Source organism: Diabrotica undecimpunctata, chromosome 2, assembly GCF_040954645.1.
Source record: "Diabrotica undecimpunctata isolate CICGRU chromosome 2, icDiaUnde3, whole genome shotgun sequence".
Lineage (NCBI taxonomy): Eukaryota > Metazoa > Arthropoda > Insecta > Coleoptera > Chrysomelidae > Diabrotica > Diabrotica undecimpunctata.
This window is the reverse complement of record NC_092804.1, coordinates 110,579,822-110,598,627: the sequence shown is the minus strand read 5'-3', so window position 1 is coordinate 110,598,627 and position 18,806 is coordinate 110,579,822. Positions and strand designations below refer to the sequence as shown.

Here is an 18,806-nt window from a genome sequence, read left to right as displayed (position 1 = left end):
GTAACATCTAACATAGAATCATTAACACCAGGCCGATTTAAACATGTAGGTCCACCAGTATTTAATATTACTAACTCTAGATCATCTGCAACCATCTCTAGTTGCTTTCCAATATTATCATTTTTTTTAGATCCCCACAATATATTATGTGCATTCATGTCTCCACCTATTATAAGGGGAGCTTTTACTTGAGAAAAAACTTTAACCCAATCATCTGTTTTAGTTTTAGTTTTTGGTGCTCGATAAATTGATAAAAAATTAATCGAATTTTTTCCACAATTTACCGCGCATCCACAAACTAGAATTTCATCATTAAAATTTCTAATGATATTTATTTCTTTAAAATTGAGAGTATTTTTGACTAGAATGGCTACTCTAGAATAAGATTATAACCTTTAAAGCTGTACGCTACATTTTTTTTAAACCAAGTTTCGCTCAATAAAACAATATCTACATTTTCTTCTGATAAAAATTGGATAAAAGAATTTTTATTAGATATTACAGAACGTGCATTCCATTGCATAATCTTCAAGAAAATTATTTATTTGTAAAAGTATCCTCCAATACTAGACTAATATCATGCTTAAGGGTTTCGTTATTTATATTTTTTATATCATCGATAGTTTGTATTTTATTAAAAAAATTATCAAAATATGTAAATAAAGATTTAAACAAGTTATTTTTAATAAATTCGATATCATTAGTATTTGTTTTATGTGGATTGGATGATAGTGATTTAGATGGACCAAATTGAAAAGGAAATAAAGGAGGTTGAGTGGGAGATAACGTGATAGGAGATCCTGCTTTACGTTTCTTTCTAGTGCTTTCAAAATGATCTATATTCCTAGATGTACTAGGTTGACTTAGAGACATATTATTTTGTAAACGATGTTTTCTTGGCCAAATAGGTTCGGATGAAGGAGATTGTTGATTTGCAGTTAAAGAAGGAAAATTTTCATCAAGGTTAGTCAGAAGTGAGAATTTGTTACTCCCTGTAAAGCCGGCAAAAGAAGACTCACTAAAAGATTTTGCTTCAGTGTATGAAACTTTATAATTAAACATAATGTTTTTAATTTTCTTTTGGTTGTCATAATAAGGGCATTTTTTATCTATAGATACATGTCCACTGGTTTTACAATGTATGCAGAATTTATCTTTTTGTTCACATTTGTGATTTTGATTTTTTTCTGAACCACAGTTCATGCATGAGGAAGAAGTGCTTTTACATTGTTTGGATACATGCCCAAACTTCAAACAATTGTAACATTGTGTTACACGACCAACAAACTGTTCAACTGGAAAAAGACTCTGTTAATAGATATTTGTCCAGGTAAAATATTTCCTTCGAATGTGACAATAATGATTTGTTTAGGTTTATAATTTATCTCATTATTTTCTTCTACTCTGCGGTGCATTCTCCTAATTTGTAGTACTTTTGCTGTCGATTCAATGTTTTCACACAAGTAATCCATATCAAACTGTGTATCTACACCTCGTACAACACCCTACACTTCCAACAGATGATTCGGTATATAAGCTCTTAGATTATAATTTTTTAAATTACAATTTTGTACTAAGTCGTTTGCATCCTTTAAATTTTTTAATGTAAATTTAATCCTATTTCTACCAATACTCTTTATTTCAATTATATTTGGCACTTTTAATTTTTTATGTAGGATATGGCCAATTGATAAGGGATGTAAACGTCCTAGATTGTCATTGTTGATACTTTCTATATAAACATGAACAATATTAAAATTATACTTATCTGACAAAACATTGAACAGACGAGTTTCGTTTGTGTGTGATTTATCAGAAGTTTTTTCTCCCATGTTTTGATTGCCTTTTAATGAGTTTATATCCGTGTCCATTTCTACGTTACTATATATACGTTACTACGTTACTACTTATACGTTACTACGTTACTACTTAGTTACTACGTTACTACTTATAATATGAATTTGATTTTCAACTGCACTGATCTCTTTGTTTATCAAAAACACACCCGCACAAGTCCTAGGGTCACTAGACTCCCCCATTAGGGGAGTCTTTTAAAACAAACTGTATAACTTTAAATGTATATGTTTATTTACAAACACCTAAACTAAAAACCCAAATAAATCGAAAACCGGTTGGTTCTGTGTACAAACGGAGCAAATTATTAACGTCCTAATTGTACGAAATTCGAATCGGTACTGATCTTGCAACATTATTGGGCGTCAAATTAGCAAAGACATTTAAAAAAAAATTCAGTCATTAATACAAATATTGGTTTTATATTTCTATCTAAGGTTACAAAAGTTTTAAGTGATATGTTTTCAGTAAAAAAATCAAAAAGCCGCTACAAATTGAAATGGGACCTATAAAATCAACCGAAACCTTTAAATACTTGGGAGTCCAAATAATATCAAAAGCCAGCTAGAATAAAAGCTTTTAATTTTCTTCAGTTTAAGTAAAAATTAAGAGTTACCTTATAGTGAACGCATTTTTTACATATAAGTAGTACTTTACTTCCAACTTTAATTTGTTGTCAACTATATTGTTAAAGCACTGTTTTATATTTTTATTTATATGTATGTTGACTATATTGACATATTTTTTTGTTTTGACTTGTAAAAAATACTTTTGTATTAAGTTCTTACCAATAAACCATCTATCTATTTATTAAGATTCATGCCCCACTAGTGTGGCTCTTGCTCGTGATTCACTACCCATATCAATGCAACTTAAATCTTTTCTACTAAATTCAAAGCTAAATTTAACGAAAAAAGTTCTGTCCAAATATATACGAACAATACAATACCTATGAACTGATTATAGAAAGAGAATACTTTACTGAACTTACAGTTACTGCCCTAAACTGTGAATTTTTACTTTATTTCAAACAAAATCAACCACGGAAACAATAACATAAATTTATAAATACAAATATCAAGTGTAAGTACAGTAAACCGATGTAAAGCCTCTACAACTCCGCAAATAATTATGAAGCCAAAGTGTGGGTTTGAAACTTGGATTTAACTTATCTGTCTCTATACCAAAAACTTAATTATAAATTAATTAAGGACCTGGTTGAGACATAATTTTAACTTCTGGAATGGATATGCAAAAATTAGTATACATTACTTTTCTCAAAAAATATAGAAATTGCACAAAACGAAAGAAGTAAATATTATTCTTTGTTAACAGAAACATTTCAGTATTATAATTTCAAATCCTCAAAATTCAAGGATTTAGATTTTACCAGTAATACTAAAACTTTTCTTTGGAGCATACATGCGTGCAATCCAGCGGGCGCATGTGTATTTTCCCGATTTTGAAACGTTCCATGAGAATGATGAAAATGACTCATTCAACGGCCGTATAACAAGCTGTCTAAAGATCGAGCAGCGTCCCGGTGCATTCACCGACACGATTCTATAAAGACGTCTCTTCAGATTTGAAGTTGTGCCGGATGCGATTTGGAGCGTCGAGTTTTTTCTCGAGTTTTACTTTTTGAATTTTTCATATTTTCTTGTTTTAATCTCTCTAATTTTTTAGTTCTACACAGTGAAATATTCTTACAAAAACTTACAAGTATATAAAATTAAAGTTTTTAAGTGAAAGACACATTATCTTGAAGTGAGTGTTGAAGCAGATTATTTGTATAGAACCGTATGTAATTTCTATTTAATATTTGGTTTTAAAAACTTTTAAATTAATTGTTATTTTAATAGTTCTTTTTGAACTTTAATAAGTTTGTTACTTGGTAAAAGAATCTTTTAATAATTTACTTTCATCTAGCTCATTCATATTGACAATTCAGACATATATTATGCATTTTAAATTAGACGACTTTAAAATATTTTTGAGTTGCGTTCCTGGGATGACTTTAAATGAGGATAGTTCATTTGATAACATGAAATCACCTTTAACTTAAGAATATCCGCCATAAAAATCATACCAAGTAATTTGTTTTTAAAAAGACAACCACGTGCAATAATGACAGTACAATTCTCCTCCTAATAATCCCATTGTAAATCATTAGAAATATCTCATGATACTATGCCGACATAGTAAGTATTTAGTTTTACATTAATTAACTCTCAATATTAACATCAAACCCTGATTTTATATGTATGTTATTTGAAAACATAAATGATGTCAAATACTTACCAAGTTGACATAGTATCATGAAATGTTTTTTTCTCATGATTTACTATGAAATCACCAACAGGAGAATTTTACTGTTATCATTGCACATGATTATCTTTTTAATACAAATCAAATGCTATAATTCTTCTGACCGGTATCCTAAGTTAGCGGTAACTATAAGTTTAAGTTGATTTCATGTAAATTAATGAATTGTCTCCCAATAATGACGGTCAGGAACGCAATTCAAAAATAATGACCACATTTAAAATGTATAATAGAATAGAATATAATTTATTTAGTCAATAGAGACAATAATAGTTTTCTTTTTGACAAGTCAAAGGAATAGTGACAATTTACATACATACATAAAAAACTTTTGCAAATTTAAACATTACAAACAGATATTTTATATTAACAATTTAAAAAAGGACAAACACACTCAATAAAAATATAAAAACATAAAATATCATAATAATTGGCAAATACCCTGACCAAACTAGTACTATTGTGTAAAAGCTGTACTTAGGTACTCTGTTTTTAATTAGAAACAATGTTTCAAAAGTGTGATTTGATTATAGGCTTAACCGATAACAAGTAACGACTCTTTACTTCATCTGGCAAAAAGTTATGCAAATAAACATCAGTCGAATTTTTTATGCTCTTTGTTAACCTAAAACGTTGTGCTCTAATAGTATCTCTAGATCTTGTATCGTGAACATGGAAGTTCGAATTTATATTAAACTTACCTTTGTTGGCATGAATTTCAATCAGCGTCTCATATACAGGGTGGTCCTTAAGTATTTGTACAAACAGAAACCGTAGATTCTGTACTTTAAAATATTACAATTTAAGCCAACTTGCTTTATTAAAATCTTGATATTAAGAAAGATACAGGGTCTTGAAGTGGAAATTTAAAATTTTATTTTTCGGTACAACTTTTACGTTTGTAAATATTTTTGGACAAAAATTTATAATTGGATGCTTTTATGTAGGATAAATTATAATTTTATACACACTTTAATGTATCTGATAGAGGGCGCCACATATGCCACATGTGTGGCATAGATTTGCGTCTAACTTTTTTGCTCTTTAAGTTAGCTCTATTTATGTTAAAAAATATTAAAGATGCATTTTTTTTACAAAGAAAAGGTATACTTGTTAGTAACCTCAAAATTTAACCGGTTCTGAGATAATCGCATTTTATAAGTCAGCTGCATAATAATTCTTAGTTGTGATATATGTGCGGTAAAGCACTAAATACCTGTAGATAAGCATAATTCTTAGTTAATTCTTATTAAAACAACTCAAAGATGATAATTTAACATTACAAAATTTTTGTTATGGCTGCTAAATATCTTATTCGAAAAAATATTCTTTATCTTCTTCTTTAGGTGCCGTGTCCGTATTCAGACGTGTCCGTATTCAGACGTTGGCCGTCATCATGTTTACAATTTCCCTTTTCTATCGCGCTAAGTTTCTATACCTACTGGCGTTGTGTTACTTTTTCCCTATTGTAAAATGCTGAAAAGCCAAAATATGTGGTTTATGTAAGATAGTACACCACCACATTCTAGAGAGAAAACAGTAAGAACATACATACTTAAATATAACTTTTCTGAACGTTGGATTAGTCGTGGTAGTCATATTCCTTGGCAATGTGGTGAGATATTGATATAATTATTTAATTTAGAAAAAATCCCAAAAGAATACTTATTATTCATTACATAAATTATTTGCCCATTTTTATTAGGACAATACACGTGTGTTTTGTTTCATAATACTTTTGCTACAAATGTAATCTTAAAGAATTTTTACAAAAACATCATTGTTGGCCTAATAACAGATATTGTTATAAATATAGTAAACACACAGGCAATTTAGTTCAGCATAATATTAGTTCGTTAGTTAATCATAATAGTCCATTTGTTCGAGATGTAATTATAGTTACTCGTAAGCTGTAACGTAATCATATAAGCAGGTAATGTGATCGATAGGTCATTCCGTGTGTATATAAATAATCACTGAATGAGATACATCACAGTTTAATACATTATTTAACCTCTGCGACAAATAAGATGTAGTTCCATATTATACAGCAGTTTTTTAGAACCAATGAAGCTATTTAATATGAGACGATCTTTTATGGAATATATTGACAAATGAATTAAAGAAAATGGTGGACATATCGAACACTTACTTTGACAAAAAGTTATATTATTTAGTTTAACTATTTCTTAATTTGGTTTGTTAACAAACTGTTGTGACTATGACTTTAATTTACAATAAAACGTAAAATCTTTGATGTAAAATCCTATTATTCTGTTTTTTGTTAAATACTATTATTAATTATCCTGCTGATATATTTATTTTATTTAATATTTCGTTAACTATTAACTTTAGTTTAAGGTATTTTATACCAAAATTTATATTTTTTAATGTTTTTGTCTATTTTTCCTTCGTTGCCTGGGGTAATTGCCTTAAATCAGAATTATGCAGCTGATTTGTAAAGTGCGATTATCTCGAAAACTATTGAGTTTTGAAGTTATTAACGGGTATACATTTTTTTGATAAAATAATGTATCTTTAATATTTTTTGTCACAAATACAGGTAACTCAAAAAGTAAAAAAGTTAAGTGCAAATTTATGCCACATATGTGGCGTATGTGGCGCCCTCTATCAGCTACATCAAAGTGTGCATCAAATTTTAATTTTTCATATTTAAAAGCACCCAGTTGTAAATTTTTATGCACAAATGTTTACGAGCATGAAAGTTATAGCCAAAAATAAAATTTTAAATTTGCACTTTCAGAGCGTAGGCGCAAAATTTCGGGCCAATGCTTTTTATATGCATTCTTTTTTTTCGAATCCTGAGAAAACTAATAAATATTTTTGAAAAATTTAAACGCAAAATGAAAGAATACATTTTTACCGAGGGCCGAAAGTCTCTGAAAACTTCTATAATGTTTATTTTAATAAGTTACAGGGGTGAAAAAAAAGAGAAAATTTAGTGTGATTTTGAATTTCAAATATCTCATTCAAAAAAACTTTTTGTTTATTCTAAGGGACTTTTGGCCCTCGGTAATAATGTAAGCTTTCATTCTGCGTTCAAATTTTTCAAAAATATTTGTTAGTTTTCTCAGGATTCGAAAAAAATGAATGCATTTAAAAAGCATTGGCCCGAAATTTTGCGCCTACGCTCTTAACACCCTGTATCTTTCTTAATATCAACATTTTATTAAAGCAATTTGACTTAAATCTTAATATTTTAAAGTGTAGAATCTAATGTTTCTCTTTGTACAATTACTTAAAGACCACCCTGTATATAGTCAAGGTAGTGGCATAATAGCTAAATCCAGAAATAAAGGTTTACAGTGTCTCACTACTCGTTTTTTAGTTTAAAAATACGATCTGCGTAAGAAGAATTACTCCAAACAGTTATTCCGTACTATTAATGGCCATGGAATAGTGCAAAGTAGCACATTCTAAGGGTACATTTACGAATCATATAAACTAAGTTGCGTATTAAAAATATACTTGTAGCAAGTCTAGAACTTAAGTAATCTGTATGAGCATTCCAATCCGAATTATCATTTAGAAAGATTTATATTAGTTTAACACTATTTCTTAAGATATACTTCCAATTGAAATAAATCAAATTCTGATTTTTACAAAGGGAGATGGTTGTATAATTTTTTTACCGAATAGAATATAGATTTGTTTACTAACTCAGTGGACGAGATCGGTAAATACACATCAAAGCTTGAATTTCTGGTGGAGTAGTCATGATTAGGTCTTGCTGGAAAACATGTAGGTGTTTACGAATTAAGCAAAGAGTTTCTAGAATATATAGAGAGGTAAGAATTAAAATCTCGTGATTTTTGAAGTAGCTTCTGCAATGTGTTATTCTACTGAAGCCAAAGAGATAGCGTATTTCTCTTTTTTGTAATTTAAAAATTACATCAGATTGGGCAGCTGGCTAGAACCCCAAAAAGGAAGGCCATATCGAAGATGAGACTCGAACAAAGAAAAGTATCTTATTTTGGAAGATGCCAAATTGATTTCCTTCAAAACAGAACTTATTGTATAGTAGGCTGAGGCTAGTTTTTTATTTAACAAATCGATATAAAGGGACCATTTAAGGTTACAGTCTATAAAAATACCAAGCAATTTTATAGAACCAACGATACTGATCTGGCTGTTATTAAGAAGCAAGGGCTGAAGAGCTTCTTCACAGAATAATGCTACTGTCTTATCCACGTTAAAACATAGTAAATTAGAGTCGGACCAGGATCTTATTTTAAGTAGATCAGAAGTTATAATTGCATGAAGAGTTGCAACATTAGAGTTCCTCCAGTTAAAACTAGTTTGATCAGCAAAAAGAACCATTTTTGCATGGAATTGTAAGTTAGTGATGTCATTTATAAAGATAAGGAAAAGTAGATTACTCGATACTGAACCTTGTGGTACTCCACATAAAATGCTTTTGTGACTAGAGTCAGTATCATTTGCTCTAACTAGTTTTTTCCTATTCCTCAAGTAAGATTAAAATCAATTTAAAAAAATACCTCGAATTCCGTAGTTTAGTTTTTTTTTGCATCTTAACAGTCATTCAGTCATTATTCCACCACGGTACACCTTTGCGATTGCTTAGTATTTTCTTTTTTCCGATGAAATGATCTGAGGAAAATATGACGGAGAAAAATTTATTTCCTGGGTCGTTCATATTGTATTGGGAGATGGATTTGAGAATTAATTTAATTGATTCTTCACAAACTGTATATATGGTGACCAATCCTTTATTTTTGTATTCCACCTAGGGTAAAGTTAAATTTCTGGTTTGTTTTTAAAATTTATAACTATGGGAAAATTATTGCTTTCATATAATTGTCTACTAGTTTCCCAAGTTATATTATGTACTAAAGAAGGACCCGCAAGAGGTAAGTCAATATAAGTATTGTTTCCAGTAAAAGAATCAAATGTTGTTGGATATCTCCCATTTAGATCTCCCATTCTAATCTTAGGCGATGACATTTGATCTATAATATCACTTATCTCTTTTATATTTATATCAGTACTCGGTGGTAAATAAATGTTTCAGATTTTAATCATTTTGGGAGTTTTTGTGGTTACTGCTATTGCTTTAAAGTTGGTCTTTGAAAATGTTTGTCCAGATTCCAACGAGTTATTAATAGAAATGGAAACTCCTCCACTAGGTTTTTTAGAGTCACGTCTGTTTTTATGATAACTTCTAAAAACGTCTAATTTTGCTAATTTTTTGTCTGTAAAATTAGTGTTTTGGATAAATATTATTGAGGGTAATTGTTTACTCATGAATAATTTAAACATTTCTAGATATACATATATAACAACCGTTTATGTTCCACTAAAGTATTGACATTTTTTGTTATATGTTTTAATGTTTATTCTTGTAGTTGATCGCTGTCTAATTCGGAGGAAGTATTTTTATCCAGTAATATAGATATTTTGCTTTTAATTTTTGTACAACGCGTTTTCATTATTTTTCAATCGATTAGAGGGTAGATGTTATCTAATAATTTTGGTAACCCCTCAATGTCTTTTGTGAAAGTTTAGTTATTTTTTTTTGAAGACAGTTTGATGCTATATGGTCAATATTTTTACAAATATAATAGAAATGTTGGTCCAAAGATATAAAAATTCTATAGTTTGTATTATCATGACAAATTAACAATTATTCAGAAAGTCTTAGGTCGACTAAAATTTATATATATATATATATATATATATATATATATATATACATAATATATATATATATATATATATATATATATATATATATATATATATATATATATATATATATATATATATATATATATATAATATAAAAAAATGTGCACTCATAAGTGAATGGGATGTTTTCGGTCAATTTGGAGATAAAAAAGACAAGAGTTGTGCTACTTTATCTATTTATTGAAGACGTTTCGCCTATTGTTCAATAAGCATCATCAGTTCATCTAAAAGAGTGTTATTAGCGATACATCTAATATGAAAAAACAATTAAGTAAATGATCTTACCTTTAAAAGATCTGTAGCATTACAATGTTGTTATTGCAAAGAAACATCAAAAAATTAACTATTCACTATTAATTACCATTAATATCACTATTGTGATATTTAAAGTCTTGGTGCGCCAAGCAATAATTAGCTAATTAATTTTTTTGATTAATTAAAATTATTTAAATGATATGATTATGACTCTATCACAATTTTTAATTCTTTTATCTCAGGGTTAAATTCGTGCTTCAATATCTATGCTATTACATGTGAAAGGTAAGGTCCAGAGAATACCGGAATAATAAAAAACACATATGATCTAACACTATATATTGAAATAAAAATAATGAAATAATTCACACTCAAAAATTTTCAATAAACAAATCTCATATAATGATTCTCAAAATTTTGTTCTCCGTACGTGAAGAATCAAAATTAATGGTACAAACAATATTAATTGAAATCTCAAAATCCCAAACTATTCTAACTCTCCTAATCAAAATATTTATATCCTTTCTAAATTAAGTGTAAAAATTGTGTTATCAATAAAAGAAAAAAAAACTGCAGAAAACAAAAATATCTCTCTCTGATGATGAGTGGTCCAAATCCTTGTTCCTTGTAGACTGTATTATCTCCTCTCAACCGCTCCCTATGTAATCAGCAATCTTACAACAGATTGTTGCAAGTATATCGTCCTTAATGATCTCCTTCAAAAGCACAAATCATTCAAATTATGATAGCCTTTCTCCTCTCGATAAACTGAATCTCTTGTTGGCCCGAGTGAAAAATGACTCTTGGAATATCTTCTCTTTACGATAAACTGAATCTCTCGTTGGCCTGAACAATGACTCTTGGAATATAAGTAGAAAAATATGACTTACAATATTTTGCTGCTTCAGCTTCTGTCAGATACACTAACTTCACAAAAACTCACTAACATTCAACACTACTGCTTGCTACTTCTCGGGAACCGCCAGAGAACAATCACTGTTCGTCTTACAGACTTTGGAAACCAACTGATTATCTTTTCTCTCTCCTAAATCTAGCAAAACTTTCATTCCTACATACCTATGCCACCTTTTTCAATCTCCGCCAATCAAAACTCGTCACAATTCCCCCATTTTTTCATTTCGATAACAAACAAATTTTTACCTATAATTATAAAATTTCCTAAAACTTATTTACAAATATTATTTTTCTATAATTCTTAAAAACTATCAAAAACCTCTTTCTAAAATCTCTTCTATTGTCTTTAATCACTGCATTAATGTATTTTGAAAAACCCGGTTCAATTGTCTTTGGATTTCACTTAAACTTATGCGGGTCACTCAAGTATAACAAAGAAATAATTTATGTATAGCTTACATTTTGTTTAGTACAGGTAATCCAGGAATTTAATAACTTTCCTTCTTCGAAATGTTTGTTGTTTATTATCCTACTTATCTGAATTATTTTAATGTTTTTGAACTTTGAAATATTTTAATCAACCCAATATTTTTCTCGATTTTACATATCATAACAATATATATATATATATATATATATATATATATATATATATATATATATACATATATATATGTATATATATATATATATATATATATATATATATATATGTATATACGAGTATATATATTATATATATGCGTCTGCGAAAACTTAGTACGTATTTAAAAGTTTAACACCTTGTTTCTGAGAATGAACTACCTAAGTTCTGACATCGCAATAGGTGAGGCTTAGAAAGCTTTTACAAACATTTCCGATTCGTGTTTATTTGTTCCACAAGAAGTTGGAAATATTGTTTTTTTTTAATTGTTTAAATGGTACATAATAACTTTTTGTTATGAACATTCATTCTGTGCGATTGGTATTAATTGTTGTTCGTGAATTTGTGAGGTAAGAATATCAAAGTATTAAGATATTAACTCTCAATATTCATGTTGAGGTTATTATTGTTTGATTAAAACTTTAATTTTTTTACTGTATTAAAAGTTATTTTGTTGTTGTTTTTATCGGGGTTATTTCAAAATTATTCAATAAATCAATAAATTTATTTAAAAACTATTATTAAATGAATGTTTTATTCTTTTTTAATTGCTAGTAATTTTATCGTTTAGAAGACTAAATATTCGTTTAAGTAGTTAATAAGTAGATAACAGCAGTTTTGTTGTCATTACCAAAAAAATCAGTAATAGTTTATATATTTAACACATGTTTACCAGCCATTGTATGCCTAGATCTAAAAATAATATTACAACACTAAAAAACATTTTTTTAAACGCTCACTATGTAAATTTAATAGAAAGGTTTCCACAGAATGTTATATTACTGCTAAAAGTCCAACGAAAAAAGAATAAAACATTAATTTAATATTATCCAACTTCGTAAATAAATTAAATAATTTAGTTTAAAATAACCCATATAAAAACAACAACAAAGTACCTTGAAAGAAGTAAAAAAATAATTAAAGTTTTAATCAAACAATAACATAATCTTAAAACATCAACAATAAGAGTTGGTATCTTAATAATTTGATACTCTTATTTCACAAAATCAAGAACAACAAATAATACCAATTTTACACAATGAATGTTTGTACCGATAAGTCCTTGTTTACTATTTAAGCAATACAAACAATATTGCCAACTTCTTATTTGACAAATACACACGAATAGTACTTTTCATCAGCCGCCATATTTTTCGTACAGTCAGATTTGACAAAAAAGTATAATATATGTATATACATCGTAAGTACTGATTTATAAATTTCTGAAAAAATACTTTGTTGTTACTTTTCGTACAGGCACAGGTATCATAATATTCAATTAAAAAAAATTTATTTGCTAATAGTGTCATTTAATTTTTTTTTTTTTTGATTACTTATGTAATATTTTTTATATTAATTATCTATAATATTTATATTACTAATCTAGCCTGATTGGTTAGAAAATATCTGTTCGAAAAAATTGGCTGACACTATTTTTTAATGAAAAGTCCTATTCTAAATCAGGGTATTCCGACTTTGATAATGAGTTGACAAGTATTTTAAGTATTTTATATTATTCCGTAATACGCATTTCAAATACATATTTGCAACTACTTTAATGAGCTAAAGTATAGTATAAGTTAATAGTTTTTTGCATGTTTATAAATGTTAGTTCATATACCCCTTTTAATAATGTTGCATATTTGGAGCTTACTATCTTTTCTACATACGTTATATTTAACGTTAATGCTGTTTTTTGTAATAATAATAAATTTTGTATTTATTTTTAATTTATCTTTACTGTCCTTATTTTTTTTATAGAAGGTTTTTAAGTATTTAAATATTATATTTTACTTTATATTATAGCGGAGAAAATATTTAAACCTATATAACTCTTATTTCTATTTCTATGTTTGTGGTAGTCCAATTTGTATTTTTTAGATCTACATAGTTTGTTTTGTGTCTTTAGCTAATCTTAATCCAGCACCATTAACATCCACTTCATTAAGGAATGTTTTTTAATATCAACACTCCATCTTATCTGATGTCTTTCTCTTCATCTCTTGTATTTCTGTGGTTACGAATATATTATCTGCTACTTAATTTATATGTTCTTTCAATTTTATAAAATTTAACTTTGTATGTGTGTCCGATTTATGAACCAGCAAGTAAAACCAAGGAGAAAGTTAATTTAGTTTAATATTCTGGTTTTAAGATAGAAATTGTTATAAGAGAGGATAGTTAAAATATAGATAATATTTAAATTAGCGTTTTCATCTATATTTCTATCTCCTGAGATAAAACGTCCAAACCAGACCTTTTAAAAGAAGTTCTAGTAATGGCAGGATCTATGCCACCAGCTAAACTTACTTTACACTGCATTTTGCTTTTGACGGGTTTAATAGATAACTTTCACAGAATATTGCTACAAAATAAATAAACTTTATGAATTCTCGTAAGAGTGAATACATAAAAACAAAATTAAAGTAATAGTTAGAGCGCCCGTCTACAAAAAAGTTTATGATAGATACTCTCTCCAAAGTTTGAGTGTGGCTTCATTAGAATGAGTTTGACACGGTTTTCCTTTGCGTCTTTTTTTATTGCTGGGCCGTTTTCCGGTAATTTTTCTAAAATGTCCTATTTTCCCGAAATGTAATAATAAATGTCGAGTTTACGATATACCAAAAATTTATAGATACTGCTATTATTTTTAATTAAATAGCTTAAAAGTTATAAGAAAAACACGAAAATAAAATTGTCTGATGATAAATATATTGCCCTCCTAAGCCAAGATGACGTAACTTAAGGTTTGGTTAATCTGAGATAATTAACATTTTAGTCTGTTGGTTCCAGCACAAGTTATTTTTTGTCATATTTCCTAGTATCTTTGAATATAAACTTTTGGATTCAAAATTAGCAATAATATGCTTTTAAAAAATGTATATATTTAACAGAAAAAAATGAGATACGTTTATTTTTCTTAGGAAATTGATATTAGTTAGATTAGTTACGTTATTGTACTGATATTTATATTGATAAAATTGATCATTTTAGTTATCTTAGCTTTATTACCTTTATTTTCTATTAAAGAATATAATATAGACCTTTCCAACGAAAACTGTCGTAACTCAAAATCTCTAAATTTCAAAAAAGCTCTCAATATTGCACACATGACGCATATCAATAATATGAAAAAAGTGTCTAATAAAACTTAAAGTAAAATATACCAATAAATTAAAATAAACTTTCTAAAAAGAAAATAATAATATACGTATACTCGTAAATTTAAATATCTCACTAAAGTGAGTTTATTCCAACGTAGTAGGTAAATTTTCCCAAAACTGTAACCGGGTCTTCATGATCACTACCATATTGTAAAGTATGTTATATATTTTTTTAAAGCGGTATATCATCTGAATTTTTACATATTATGCGCTTTGTTAATTCATTATTTATTGTAATTTAATAGTTAAAAAAATTGATTTTCAAGTATTTCTCATCAAAATCGTTTTTATACTTCATTTTGAAACTTCTCTTTTGAAAGATTACTTGCACCATGTTTTGCAAATGAGTTAGAATTAATCTTATGAAGTTTATACTGAGATACATAATCTCTCCAAATGAAAAAATTCTCCAATTTCATTGGCTAGATTCCGTATGACGAGTAGCATTTTGGACAGTTTGCACAAAATCTTGAATACCATATAACATTCTCATTCTCTTTAATAATTACTTCACGTTATGATGGAACAAGTCAGCTGCCAATAAGGCATAACCTGCTTTGAAATATTTAATTTTATTTTCGTCTGCAGCAATTTCATTTGAATTTACCATATACAGTGAAAATAAAAAGGACCATTTTTTATTTTGGGCCGCGCTATTGTCTAGCTACATGGTATTTTCGGATGAGTCTCTCTTTGATTTAAAGAAGTTTTAGAACGTGTTTATAATTTGATCTGTATTCCAAATAAAGCCTCATACCAGAGAGCTGCAAAATGTCTGCAATTTTATTGTTTTTCCCACTGAAAAAAGCTCACGTTGTATATGGTTGATGAATTTGCGATTTTAAACATTTCTAATCTTGGCAGCATTATTACCTCAAATCTCAGAGATTTGATCTATTAAAATCATACAAACAAGCTGAATTTTACTGAGAATATTAATTTTGGGACCCTAAAAAATATATAAAAAATTTACTGCTCCTGCCCCCGAATTCCCCAATCACCCAACGTCAAAACGATCTGCAACATCTCTAAAGCTTTACGTTTGATTGCCTATGTGCCAGAGATATATTACAGCAAAATTCAGCAAATTTTTAGCAAAGTTCAGCTTGTTCGTATGATTTTTAGAGGTTAAATATCTGTAGACTGGACTATTAGAATTTTGATATCGTCCTGAGGGTACTCTCATATCACCCTCAGAACTGTCAGCTAAAAGCATGGCTATATGTCTACAAGATCAAGGACAAGTAAGTCAAATGTCAATTTGGAAAACAACAACCACCAAAGATTTTTAAAATATTCTTATTTAGAAAACGATTAAAAACAAAATATGTAATTTTCATTACATTTTATAAGTCAATTGTGGCTGAATCTCATATAAACATAATATTTAACTTGGACATGCCAAAAGAAAGCAATTTCAGAACTATTTTAAACTTATTTTCAACTGAAATTATGGTTAATTCCCATTAAAGATAATGAATAATATTAAAATGGCACAAGATAATACCTTCAGAATAATATTCAGAGAGAGTCTAAAATGGGGGAGTAAAGGCGGAGAAATTACATCTATGCCTTTCCACCTTAATTTTGTTGAAACAGGTGTTTGCGAGCTGATTTGTAGCATTTTGGTAGAGAAAATTAATTATCTCATCTCGACTTATCTTTTCGGTTTCATTAATTTATTGTCCAACCACTATCTGATTGGGATCTATTTTTATTTTATTTTTCATGTCATTCCTTTTACTGAATTTGATTCTCAGTAATACTTTTTCATCTCGGCAATTTAACTCATATTTAGTTTTAATATTTAAAGTGTTTTATATCGGCTATCAGATTTAAGTATCACTCTTATACTTAGTTACTAATTTCATTCAGAGCAGTTTCTTGAAAACATTCTTCAACGCCTGCTTAAATACTTAAAGAATTTTACAGCCAAATTCTCTATTTGTTTATTAATTTAAGTGATATCGTGCATTCGTATAATTTTGTTTCAATTAAGAATTGTGTTATTTCCCATATAAAAATTATTGAAGCAGACACTATCATAAAGTTGGCTGCACGAGCTGAAGATGCGCCTCAATTTGTTTTTAAAGTATTGACTGATATGACAGCCACTATAAGTATGTAAGTCGTTGACTGGTTTACGGTTAATCTTTCTGTGACAAAAACAATTTCTTGTAACCCTTCAGGCGTTTTCTTAATTGCATTATGTCGTTTGAGCCTTTTAATCATGTCGCAAAGCCATTAAGTGCTTAAAAACTTGATGAAACAATATATGACACAGTAATGCTTTCAAAAGTAACTTTTCAATCTTAACGATATATTTTTTCTTTTAAAGATATAGCAATGAAATCCAATTTTATTATATTCAGTCACATTCTTTTACGTACACGTTTTAATGTTAGTTTAAGAGATTATTTTAATTGATAGCTTGAAAAATAGTGCCAAAGTAGAAATATTTAGGACTTATACAACACTGTAACATACAAGATAACAATTTGAGTAATTGACTGAGCAGCTCTTCATTATATATATATATATATATATATATATATATATATATATATATATATATATATATATATATATAAATATAAATATATACTGAATAGTGGATACAATACATAACAATCATACACACATAACCACGATTTACCGGTGTGAGGTTGAGAGGTCATGTTTATATGTGGGATCATAGATCACAAACGTAGGCTCACTACAGAAAGAAATAAAACGTATATGTGATCTAGCATAAGTCACCGTAGGAAAGATGGCTAAAATATGGAAGGATTTTCAAATTTTAAATTTCAAATTCCGTGGACCGACCATAGGATAAATATTTTAATTTTAAATGAGCTTAAAGTTAGCAAACGGCTATCCATCAAAGTACATCTCCAACAATTAAAATACGATCAAATTTCAGGCATAATGCAAAATACCTATGCACGAGGTAAAAGAAATGAGGTAAAAGAAATGAAATATGAAATATTTAACCCTGCGGCAGTCGCGTCGGGGAACAGAGGTCCGCACTGTTGATACATTTTGAAATTGTTTATATAGTCATCATTATATCGAATGATGTCCTTAGGTATGTTTTTCTGACGATGGTGGGCAACACTTTATACCGACATCGCCCGACTAGAAAATTCCCTTCAGTGTGTATCAGTCTTTGATACAGTGTAGTACGTTTTTCTCACCTCTGTTCCCTTGTGCGACTGATCATGTAAGTGATTTTAGTTATTTTTATATGACCGTATTTTTCGTAAAACAAAGCAAACAGTATTACGTATAGATATTTTTTAGGAACAGAAATGCACGAATTGTAAAGTTTTACGTTAGGATGAGCTGGAAGAAATAGCAGTAGATATACGGAGTGATGACGAAGCATAAATAGTGTTAGTGAAATAGTGAAAGTTATGGAGATAGATATGGACATGAGATCGAATGAGGTAGTAGATGAAAACAACATATTTTATATAGGTAAAAATAATGACACAATATAAAGTAGTAAGAAGCTTGTATCAGGTACTAAAACTAAATCTAAAAATATTGTCAAAATATCACCTAGGCCAACTACTACACATGCCAAAGAGACATATTCAAAGATGGAAGCATTTTTAAAATTAATTTCTCTTGAAATAATTGACGAAATTGTTACATCGACTAACTTATTTATTCAGGAAAAAGTCGTTATGAAGTATTCAATACCGAGATATGACAAACCTATCAATCGAGATGAAATACTATCCCTTTTTGGTATACTTTTTTAAATTTCTATAAAAAAAACTATGTCAATGTTTTAGAGCTATAGGCAAAAGACGGTACAGGAATGATTATAGTTAGAGCCTTCTTTAGTTATAGAAGAGTTTTATTTCTATTACGGTCCCTACGATTTTACGACTTTAGGACAAGAAGAGTCC

At 28.5% G+C, this 18,806-nt stretch overlaps 1 protein-coding gene across 1 annotated transcript in view; it reads left to right on the top strand.

Moving 5' to 3' along the window:
* Positions 1 to 3,370: 3,370 nt before the first annotated feature.
* The window catches only part of LOC140434772 (PDF receptor-like), a 1,054,707-nt gene continuing 1,039,271 nt past the window's right edge, over positions 3,371 to 18,806 (top strand). Inside the window, exon 1 of the mRNA XM_072523274.1 lies at positions 3,371 to 3,654. The gene's annotated coding sequence lies outside the window, so the exon portion shown is untranslated. The remainder of the gene's footprint in view (positions 3,655 to 18,806) is intronic.